The sequence below is a fragment of the Aquila chrysaetos genome, chromosome Z (genome assembly GCF_900496995.4).
Source record: "Aquila chrysaetos chrysaetos chromosome Z, bAquChr1.4, whole genome shotgun sequence".
NCBI classification, from domain to species: Eukaryota; Metazoa; Chordata; class Aves; order Accipitriformes; family Accipitridae; genus Aquila; species Aquila chrysaetos.
The window spans coordinates 61956795-61967366 of NC_044030.1; the positions used below are offsets into that span (position 1 = coordinate 61956795).

Below are 10572 nucleotides of genomic sequence, written 5' to 3' on the forward strand. Positions count from 1 at the left end.
TGCAATACAAATTTACCCCCGAGCAGGTGCAGACACAATCACATTTCTGTCGAGTTTGCCAGAGCACAGGATGCTGCATTCATACCGATTTCAAGTCAGCTGATGGAGAACGAACAATACCTGGTCTGGCATTGCCAGAGTCATAGAGAGATAAACAATATCTGACAGAGCAGAAAACCTACTAGTACAAAGTTAACATTAAAATTGGGGCTGACGAGGTATGTTTACATGAGATGTTTGCATAAGTGTGGTTATGGGTTTTTGATCTGCTGGCGAGTGCCCTAAAGACGTACCACTGAATCAACACTCTAAATCAATCCAGTAAATCAGTGTCTGTAGAACAGTAACACAGCATCCTCCTCCCTCTATACTGCGCTATCCCCATCCGAGATCTAAGAGCTTTCAGTCTTTTCTCTAACTCTGCAGGGAATCTCGCATACTTTGTGTTCATGTCAGCAGTTAAAACGTATCTACAGTAGAAGAGAGAAGGGTAGAGAAACTAAAAACTTCCACATTAAATACAATTTCACACATGCATAGGAGAAAATAAATCAGAAAACCAAGTTAGGATTACAGACATAGCTGCTCAGATTGCCTAAATGAGACAATATGTATTATCTCATCTGGCAGTTTAGCATGACTGAAATGAAACATAATTTGTAGTTGACGCCAACTGGCAGGAGACAGACAAATGTTCATGGTTAATTTTTGTGTTTTGTTAAAAATATACTTCTGTCTTAAATTATAAGGAAAATGAATAGGAGGCTTTCGATCTGCAAAGTACAAGATTTGCAGATGCTACCCTGAGCTGCTAACTTACAGAAAAACATGTCTTGAGTTTTTACAATTTAAGAAGACAAATCTAAAATTATGCCAGTTTAAGTCTTCTACCCAGTACCCCCATCTCCAAAAGCAGCCAAAAGCAGATGTCTGGGGAAGAGGATAAGAATAGTGTAAGCGTTTAGTCATACTTTCCCCAAATACTCTCCAGCCTCCAATAATTTGCAGCTCAGGGACTTTCAAAGCCAGAGGTCATGCTTATGTATTTAATAATCCCCTACAGACTTTTTCTTCCATTCATTTCGACCAGTCTCCCTTTGAATCAGTACAAGTTTTCAGTATCCATCATATCCTGTGGAGTTACACAACTTAATGATATGTGCATGAAACAAAAGTACTCTTTTTGCTTTTTTGAACCCAACACCTGCTAGTTTCATTTCCATGCTCTTTAGTTCTTGTACTGGGAGAGACAACAAACAATTGATCCTTATCACCCTTGCCACGCTGTTCATGTTTTTATAAAACTATCACCGCATCCTCAGTTGTCTCTTCTTGCCAGCTTAACTCTTCTTTGTATGGAAGGTGTTATGCATCTCTGATTGTCCTTGCAGTGAACAGAAAAAGCAAAATACGCACTTAGTCTTTCTACTATGGTTTTACCTTCCCTCAATGTTCTTTTTATTCCCCAGTAATCTGTTGGCCCTACAGACTCTCTGTAGCAGACTTCCTGCTCCTCGACTTATTTCTCAAATACTTTTCTAACTTGCCTTCTTATGGACATGTAATTCTGCCAGAGTTTGACCCTTCTGTTTTCCTCTTTCACACACAACTTGTACTTTTTTGACTATGGCTGCTACCCCTGAAAGCGCATTTTTCAACAGGCTTTGATTATACAGTGAACTAGCATCAATATTACATAAATAGACAAGGATGGAGGCCAGCAGTTTCTTGTGGAAATATTTACCTCCATCACCTGTAAATTAATGGAAAGACTTGAGTAGAAAGGAGGTTTCCCTCTGAGCATTACAATCACCATGAATTGCTTTCCCCAGTCCACAGGACTACCAGGAGTCTGGTGAATTTTTCTTTCCACAGATCATTCAATAAACGTGGCTAATTTAAATCACCTGCACTACAAGGAAAATACTTTGTCCTAAAATTTCTCTCCTCTGCATTTCCTTCCCTGAAAATAATCATTACAAGCAGAAAAAGTAGACTTAGTTAAAAATTTCTTCCCTTTTTTTAGGTAAGATTCCCAAAGAATATTCATTTCAGTATTTTCAGGATCTGTATGATGTGATAAAGTAAGCTATTCTATTACCAGACCATGTTCATCTAGAAAATGTAGCAAGTTTATTGGAGGAAAAGATGAGAATTCAAAATGACGAACCAGAGGAATGACCTGAAAAAACAATGTCATCTTCAGCAAGAACATGTGCAAGATGCTACAGTTAGGCAAAATAACCAGCTATAAAACAACCATTAAGAACAATGTCTTAGAACATGTGTCCTTGGATAAGGATCTGGTGGATCACTGCCTGACCATGAAAAAGAGTCACAGTGCTGCAAAAGAGACCCACAACGTGACAGTAAGTATAAAGAGGATCCCATTCCATTTTATTCAAAATCATTAAAACCTCAAGTGGAATACAGACTTGGACAGAACAAAATAGATGTGAAATAATGGACAATAAGCCAAAGATAAGCAACTGAAATAACTGATGTACAGAAAAGAGCACCTGTGAAGTCAAGGAACTGAGCTTAAAGAAATAGCAGGCTATGACAGTTAAGAAGAAACATAATAAAAGTCTTTGTAAGAAGAAAAACAATTATTTACTTTGTCCAAGACAGATGCAGGATGAACAGCTATGGTGTTAAACTGCAACAAGAAAGGTGTGAACTGGATAACATGAAAAGAAAATTTTCTCATAGCATGATGATGTAAGGGAGACTGTTGTGTTCCTTAGAACAAGGCACTAATGACAGACACGGATCATCCTAACCTGAGGCAGATGAATGGACTAGATGACTTCATAAGGCCTCTTCCAGTCTTGCCTTTTTATGATCTTTTCCTTGGGACCTTAGGCAAACAAATTCTTTTCAGCGATTTAACAGAAAGAAAAAAAAAAAGGGGGGGGCAGGTTGTACAGGGCTGCCTTGGAAAAAATGAGGTTACAAACAACGTGCTCGCGCATCAAGTATTCATTCAGACACTTTCCCTGCCCAGCTACAAGAAGCCTGTAGAAAGAAAGGAAGACTAGCAGCCAAGAGCTGGAGAAATTGTGCTGAAAGTGTGGACTTCTCTTCTCTGACCTTCCCAGACATTCTTTAAATGTGGCTTGGAAGCAGATGCGTAATATGCAGAGTAGAGTGCATAGATGCATGTGCGACACTCCTGATGCACGCTGAAAGCAACAGATTGCACATCTACTGTGCAAAGCATGCAATATGCAACTTAAAAACTACGTAAACTCTGCTGATATGGGCTGGTCAAGCACCAGTGAATTAGAACATTCCTAAGGCTCTGTTTTAGACTGGACTCTCACTCTTTCATGTTAATACGTCCCATTCTTGCACTGAGCAAGCTCAGGAAAGGCTGGCTATTTCTGTACTCCAAATTTGGCTGCGATGAAAGGCAAGCTCTAATTCAAGCTGTCAGGGCTGTCATGGAATGTGGTCTGGGTCACTTAGATATAAAGATTGGTTGAAGGTAATTACACTGATTTTATGCAGTCATGATCATGACTAATGACTGAATAAACATGTATGCGCAACACAAACCTCATGCACATTTCTGCAAACTGGATACCTCTGCTAAATTATCTAGCATCTCAGCAGAGCTATCAGCTGGGCAGTCTGTGGAAAATCTTGCACGCCAGCTGTCATGTACTATGTCCATTAGTAGCTTAAAGAAAACCTAAAACAGAGAGAAAAATGAGATCTTTGTTAACTCTTGAAAGGTAAACCATACCAGAGCAACACTGTCCTGAGAAAAATCAATGCAGAGAGAGAGAGACATAACATTGCGTGAAACTTTCTATTGAGCATAAAACTATAATTTCATTATCCTGCCAAACTTGGCCCACCACTTAATGTTGAGCTCCTAAATTAAAACAATCTTCTGAAAGCAAAGAAACTGATGCCTTGAACAACGGCAGGAGAATAAAAATTTTACTGTATCGCTATACTAACAAACTTTTGCTTGCTTGAAAACTTCAAAATTTTGGTATGTACTAATTAGATAAGAAAAACTTTGAGCTTTGTCATTGGTATGTGTTGGAGGTGCCAACAGACAGGAGACCTCGGGCCTGATGTGCATCAAGAGACAAGAAGCCTTGGGCCTTGATGATAAGCTTTGAGTTCTGCTGAGTTTTTGTAATTAAAAATTGCCAAGGCCAGTTAACTAGGAGAAAGAGATGACCCACACTGTGCATGACCAAAGGGTGGACACTATGTAAATGATAATATGAATATGTATGACTGGCATAACATATATTTCTGCTTGTTGTAGGTAACGGTGCGCACAATAGGTGGAGCGATCCCCTGTGCACCCAGCACTGCAATAAAGAATGCCTTCTTTCTAAAACTCCAAAATCAAGTCTTAAGAGAGTTTCCTTGACCTGCTTTTTTGGTAACAAAACGAATCAACAAATATGACTGAATTTAAAATTAACATATGTGCAACTAATCTCAACATGTGAAAGCTATAAAAGAATACATTACCATATTTAGACTAGAACTCATACTTGAAATTTTCTTGTAAACTTTAAAATATTCAGACTTGCCTGTGCAGAATGATGCTCAGGTTTTATCAGGTGTCTGTTCTAAAACAGAGTTACAATTGCTAAAATTGTTACGATGACCACGTATACTTACTGCCTTATTTTGTGAAATAAGTGAGTTCCATAGAAGGCTAAGAGAGCTATAGTATTTGCATGAGTAACCCTCCACCATTTGTATTACAAGCACAACTCAATACGTACTATTCATCAGTACTACATAGTTGTGCAGAAAGATGCTGCCATTCTTTGCAAACAAAGAAGTCACTTCAGAAATTCTGTACAGATCTTGCTTTAATAAACTCCAGACATCTGACAAACTACTCTTATCTGCAGCACCTTCTCTTTTTTTTCTCTCAGTACCTTACTGCAGGAACAGTGACAATATTTACTGCACTGGATATATATCACTTATTTAAGGAAAAAAAAAAACACCACTCCTATATATGAAAATATTTTTTTGTTACAGCTTTCCCTCCACAAAATTACTGTTTGCACAGAACATATCAAAGCAATACACACACATGCTAAGAGACAAAACAAGAGTACATAACCATTAAAATAAAGTTTCTCTCAAATGCATTTGCCAGCGTATTAAAACTGGTGCATTAGCACCATCACGTGCTTTAGTGATGAGGTCAGGTTTTGACAAATGAAAGTTCAATGAAAACTCTGAAAAACCTGTTTACAATGATCCCAGACATAAGCCCTGCAAGCTGCAATTCACTGACCTATGTAAACTGATTTGGCTTTCAGATAATCTCCCGGTGAATACTATTGCAAAATCTATAAACACAGATGGCACCAACTGGCACCCTGTCTGCAATCTCAACAGAAGATCAAACACAGAGACTGAATTTATCCTCCCACATCACAGGTGATCCTTCCCAAACAAGTTTAAGGGATTGTGCCCAGAAGTTGAACCAAGAAAGTTCTGTCACAACTACCCAAAGTCTCAGCCATTCCAAGAAGCGGCACTGCTTGAACAAAGCTGGTTTAAAAACTGTATGGCTCTTAATAAACCAGTGCAGCATTCAGTTCAAACCAGGCCCAGGTTATAATTGCTACAATTATCATGTTGACCATTTCTATTAGCAGTAAAATTACAAGATTTTTTCCTAGAGCACTGTAACATAAGACTCTACTTGGGATTAAAAAGAAACCTGCAAGATGAAAAGGCCAACAACCTACAGTCAAACTTTAAAATAAATTGTACTATTAAAGCCTATTATATAATTTTATCTACAAAACTTACTCATCTGGAACAGAGTGACAGCATTAATACTGTTATTGGTGAATCATCACAAACGATGCATGAGAATACATACAACGTATGCAATGTCAGGTGTTAGCAAATAAGAAGGTCAATTAGTGAACTCTAAAGCTAATTCAAACCCAAGATCTTTTCACCAGTAAGATGTTAGATACTATGTATAAAACACAAATCTAACAACAACTCCACAGTCTTTAAGTTAATAAGACAGTATTAAGACAAAGTAATTTGAAATGGAGCATTGACACCAATGACAAAGGAGGCTGTACAGCAGCCTCAGCAATATTGCTTCATTAATCCTTTCTAAGCACTAGAAGCTGTATAAAGGTGAAAATGAAGAGATCTGAAAATCAGCTTGAAGTAAGGCTTCCTTATGTGTCTGGGTTCATGTATTATAGTTCTCTCACTGGCTGCAACACAATACAACACCTTCTCCAAGACATTTTTTCCCTCTTTCTATAGTATTTCATTTTCATGGTTTATCATTTAGTTTCCATGCTTTCACCATGGGCCTCAAAGAAACCCTCAAAGAAAACCCCAACCAACAACATTTAAACCAATATAAATAAGAAATGTTTTAAGGAACAAATATCACTGTAGCACTCTGTTCATGCAGCTACAGCTAAAACATTCTGCATTCTCCTTTGAAAAGCTCATATCTAACTTTACTATACAGCTCCAAGCTGAAAAAGATAGTATGACTATAAGGGCCAGAAGACAAGGGAAACTGGAGAAATTAATCTTTAGCAACAGACTGTGATTTTTTTGTTCTTTTCTTTTTAGTTACATATACTGAATCAGAAATTGGATCCTATTGATTGTGTGACCAGCACAACAGTCTCTAAATGTTTTCTGCTGTGATTTATTTGTGCTCAGTCATGGAAAAGGTAAGTGCCCAATTGCTACATGTATTCCCCGAGTTCAGAATTTCAGATATATTCCTGATCCACTCACATAGATCGGGCACATTTGCAGTCATTTGCTTGCTTTTGCAGTAAATTCATAATTTAATTTTTTTTTCATTGTGGATTTTGTTTTCTTTGGAATTACCTTCCACAAAATTATCTTCTAGGAAAATACTTCTAGGAAGATTGATTATTCTCTAAATAACTGGGGTTGAAATGCTTATCCATGGTTTATGTTTGACCTCTTAAAGTCTAAACATAGGGAGAAACAAAGGTAATTAAAAAAATTTAAGACCTCAGATCAGCAGTAAAAAATTTTCAAAAATGCATTAACTAGTTTCAATAATATAACATGAAAATGACTGAAACTATTTCCTTTACTTAGAAGGCTGTTTAAAAATAAAATAATAGAACTGTTGTTTACACAGCTTTCAGAGTATCTGACCATACCTCCCCAGCAATTTTAAAAGACAGGTGATAATAACACTAGTTTTTTATCTGGGCTTTACAAGGCCCTCCATTCAGCTTAATTCCAATTAATTTGTATGTAGGATGATGAATGTGGAAGAACACAGCCTTTTAGTTCCACATTTCCAGGGCAGATTTTAGGCACCATGACCCAGGAGAATCCTGTCAATTTTTGTGAAAGCAGGAAAACCAGAAGTGAGCAATAACCTAAGCAAAAGTCTCTGGCATCATTTTAACAGACTTGTCAACTATAATCGCATCAGCAATTGTCTCTGCATCAAAGAAAGGGCTCTGAGAGCCAGCAACACCTTCCAGCTGCTGACCACCTTTGCCCTTGTTCCCACATGAGTTCAAAATGTTGACACCCCAAATGATTTATCCTCTAGGCAGAAAGCAGAGAAATGGGAACTAGTTGTGGGGGAGGGGAGGCACCGAAAACAGAGAGGAAAGCAGCAAATGGGAAGACACAGAAAGCCGCTGTTCATGGGGAAGGAAGGAATGGGGATACAAAACGGCTTCTGTCATTGCCAAAAGCCACCAGCAGTTCAGAAGTTGATCTTTCCTCTCCTCCCTGCAGGCTGGATGGTGTGAAGGGTCAGCCAAGAAGAGGAGCTGTGTAAGCTTGTGCCTGTGCACGAACACACACATGTGCATAGGAAGTGAGGACAGTTAGGGACAGCAGAGCAGCCATCCTCACCCCTCTCCAAGCATCACCAAACAGCTCTGGGACTGTTGCCTGGTGAGGGGCAAGCCCAGCTGCTTCAGTAGGGACTATTCCTATGTGAAGAAACTCTTTTCTTTTCCTCTTGTAACAAACTGGCTTTAAGATGCTGAGGGTGAAATTCCTAGAAACTGGTTGTTGCCTACAGTGGATAACCAGGAATCTTACATCAGCTAGGAGCTGCCATCCTGTGTTCGACACATGCCCTCGTCACAACCACTGTTTCTCTTCTACTGGGAAGCCATCCAACTGGTACTGAATGTCTAACAAAGGAGAAGCTTCTGGAAATACAAATTTTGATGAATAATAAGTGTGGTTTTCACATCACTCAGAAAAATAATGAATCCTCCTTTTCATGTAATTATTATTTTAACAGTAATGTCTACACCGTATGCAAAACAAACATTGGATTTCTTGCCTGGTGCCAGCTATATGGTCACCTGCAGCCCAACCAGGTTCTGCTGACACAATAGCATATAGCACTTAATATGTCATTGTCCTACTGTATTACAGAACATCACAAGCAATTTTCACAGCTACAGGCTAGAACACGAAAAAGGATCACGGCAATTACTGGCTTCCTTTCAGTCTTTGCCGGCGGTATTCCTGATCCAAACTTACCAGCCCAGCACAATCAAGAGTGACTTAGAAGATGTGGAGGAATATGCTTTGATTAAATAGGTAAAAAAAAGGACTATAACATTCTTATACAGAAATGCTGTGTCCAGTCCCAGTGATTTATACTCTTAAAAGCAAATGACACACTAGTGCTACTTGCCTGACATGCGGGTACATCATCACACAAGCATTTCCCAGAATGCTTAATAAAAACAGATGATTAACTAAAAAAAAAAGATAAAGTGGGCAATTTCCTACATACTGATTAAACCCACTTCATGACCCAGGCAGAGAAAATTTGTGAAGAAAGCAGCGATGTGATTAAGCCTGGAGTGGCTGTAACTAGCATTTGCAATGAAAACTGAGGAATGGTCCCATGAAACTGTGTTTCAGATAAAACCCTCTCATTTAACAACTGCCCTAACAGAGCAGGCTGATGGTCTGTCTATATCCTGCATATAACAATGGGTGGACATGGAGAAAATACTCAAGAAAGCACCAGAGATTAATTTGGATTCTATTTTTGTAGCATGTTTTATTCAGAAAAATAAACTGGAACATTGATTTTAGTGTCACTGACACTTTCTAATAAGCCACTCTTTGTGCACAGCATATATTTAGGCCTCGATGACTTACAGCTCTATAAGGTTTCTGTGACCAAAGCAAGCCCCCCAAAAACAATGGGGCTCCTTGCACGTGTGAGCTTGCGCAGCCAGAACCCTCCCACTGCAGGACTGGGACTGAGCAGACATTTTCATTAAGGTATCTATAATGGTGCCTAGGGATCTTTCCCCGAGAAAGCCAAACCTTTTAATTAACATATATAATATTTTCTTTTAGATGAGGTCAGCTAGAGCTTTTAAATTGTTTTCAGTTATTCCTAATAACACATCTCTCATCAGGATGCACACACTCGCAGCGTCTCGTCTCCTTACTTCTGGCTTGCTGTAAACTTACTGCGATGGAGCAACCCAGCCGGCTCTGCCACCAGGTACTGGCAGCACGCGCACTTGCGGGGACACAGCACTGCCAGCCCGTGTTGTTTTACTTGACATTGCTCCAACGCACCCGCAACTTCTGAATTATGGGATCCAATCTCAGCGGTGTGTTACCAAGTTCCTTTGGAGCGATGCCTGAACTACCAACAAACCTTCACTAGTAACTTGTGCCATCTACTTCTTGCCCTTTCCTGAAGGGCCCTAAGAAACAAAATACCCTCACTCCCCACACCCCCAAGACCCGAGCCCCGACAGGCGAGGGGAAGGAAGAACAGGGCGGAGGTTGGCAGGCGCCAAGGTGAGCTTTGAACCCTCGCTCCCCCAGGCAGCTCGCCGAGCAGACGAGCGGCCCTCGCCCGTCCCCCCACAGGAGAGGCCGCAGGTGCCGTGGCCGGTGGGTGCAGGCCTGTCTGGGGGCAGCCCGGCTCCCGCTCCTTCCCCTCATCCCGCTCCTGCACGAAGCCGCCGAGGGATTCCCCCCGGCGGGCGGCACCCCCGCCGTTCCGCCCGCCTCGGGTGCCCCCGTCCCCGCCCCGCTCCTCACGGCGCTTCCCGCAGAAACGGAACAGGAGCCCCCGCCGCCCTCCCCGCGGCGACCGACACCCCGACAGCAACCGCGACCGCTCAGTGCTGCGTACGTGTGCGCGGGGCACGCCGTCCCGCCGCCGCCGCCGCCGCCACCGGCCCGCTGCCCGGCGGCGGGAGCCGCGTCCTGCCGGGGCTGGCTGCTCGGCGGCACCTCCGCGCCGGAGGGAGGGCAGTAGGGAGGAAGGCAGCCCGGCGGCTCCGGACGCCCCGCCGACCCGCGGGGAAGGGGCGAGCGGGTGCCCTCCCGCCCCGCCGCTTCCTCGGCGGACGCCGGGCGGCTCTCGCCGGCGCCACAGCCCCGTCCCCGCCGTTACCTCGGCGCCGTGCCCCGTCCCCCCCCGGCGGTTTCCCGGCCTGTCCTGAAGTCCTGAGGCTACAGTCCCGGTCTGAGGGGAGCTGCAGCCCGGCCGCCGCAAGAGCAATGAATGGAAACGCGCCCAGC

The 10572-nt window shown here is 42.0% G+C and overlaps 1 protein-coding gene across 1 annotated transcript in view; it reads right to left on the minus strand.

Annotated features, from left to right (window-relative positions):
* The window catches only part of LHFPL2 (LHFPL tetraspan subfamily member 2), a 133529-nt gene extending 123060 nt beyond the window's left edge, over window positions 1–10469 (minus strand). The window contains exon 1 of the mRNA XM_030005830.2: window positions 10445–10469. The gene's annotated coding sequence lies outside the window, so the exon portion shown is untranslated. The remainder of the gene's footprint in view (window positions 1–10444) is intronic.
* Window positions 10470–10572: the final 103 nt, after the last annotated feature.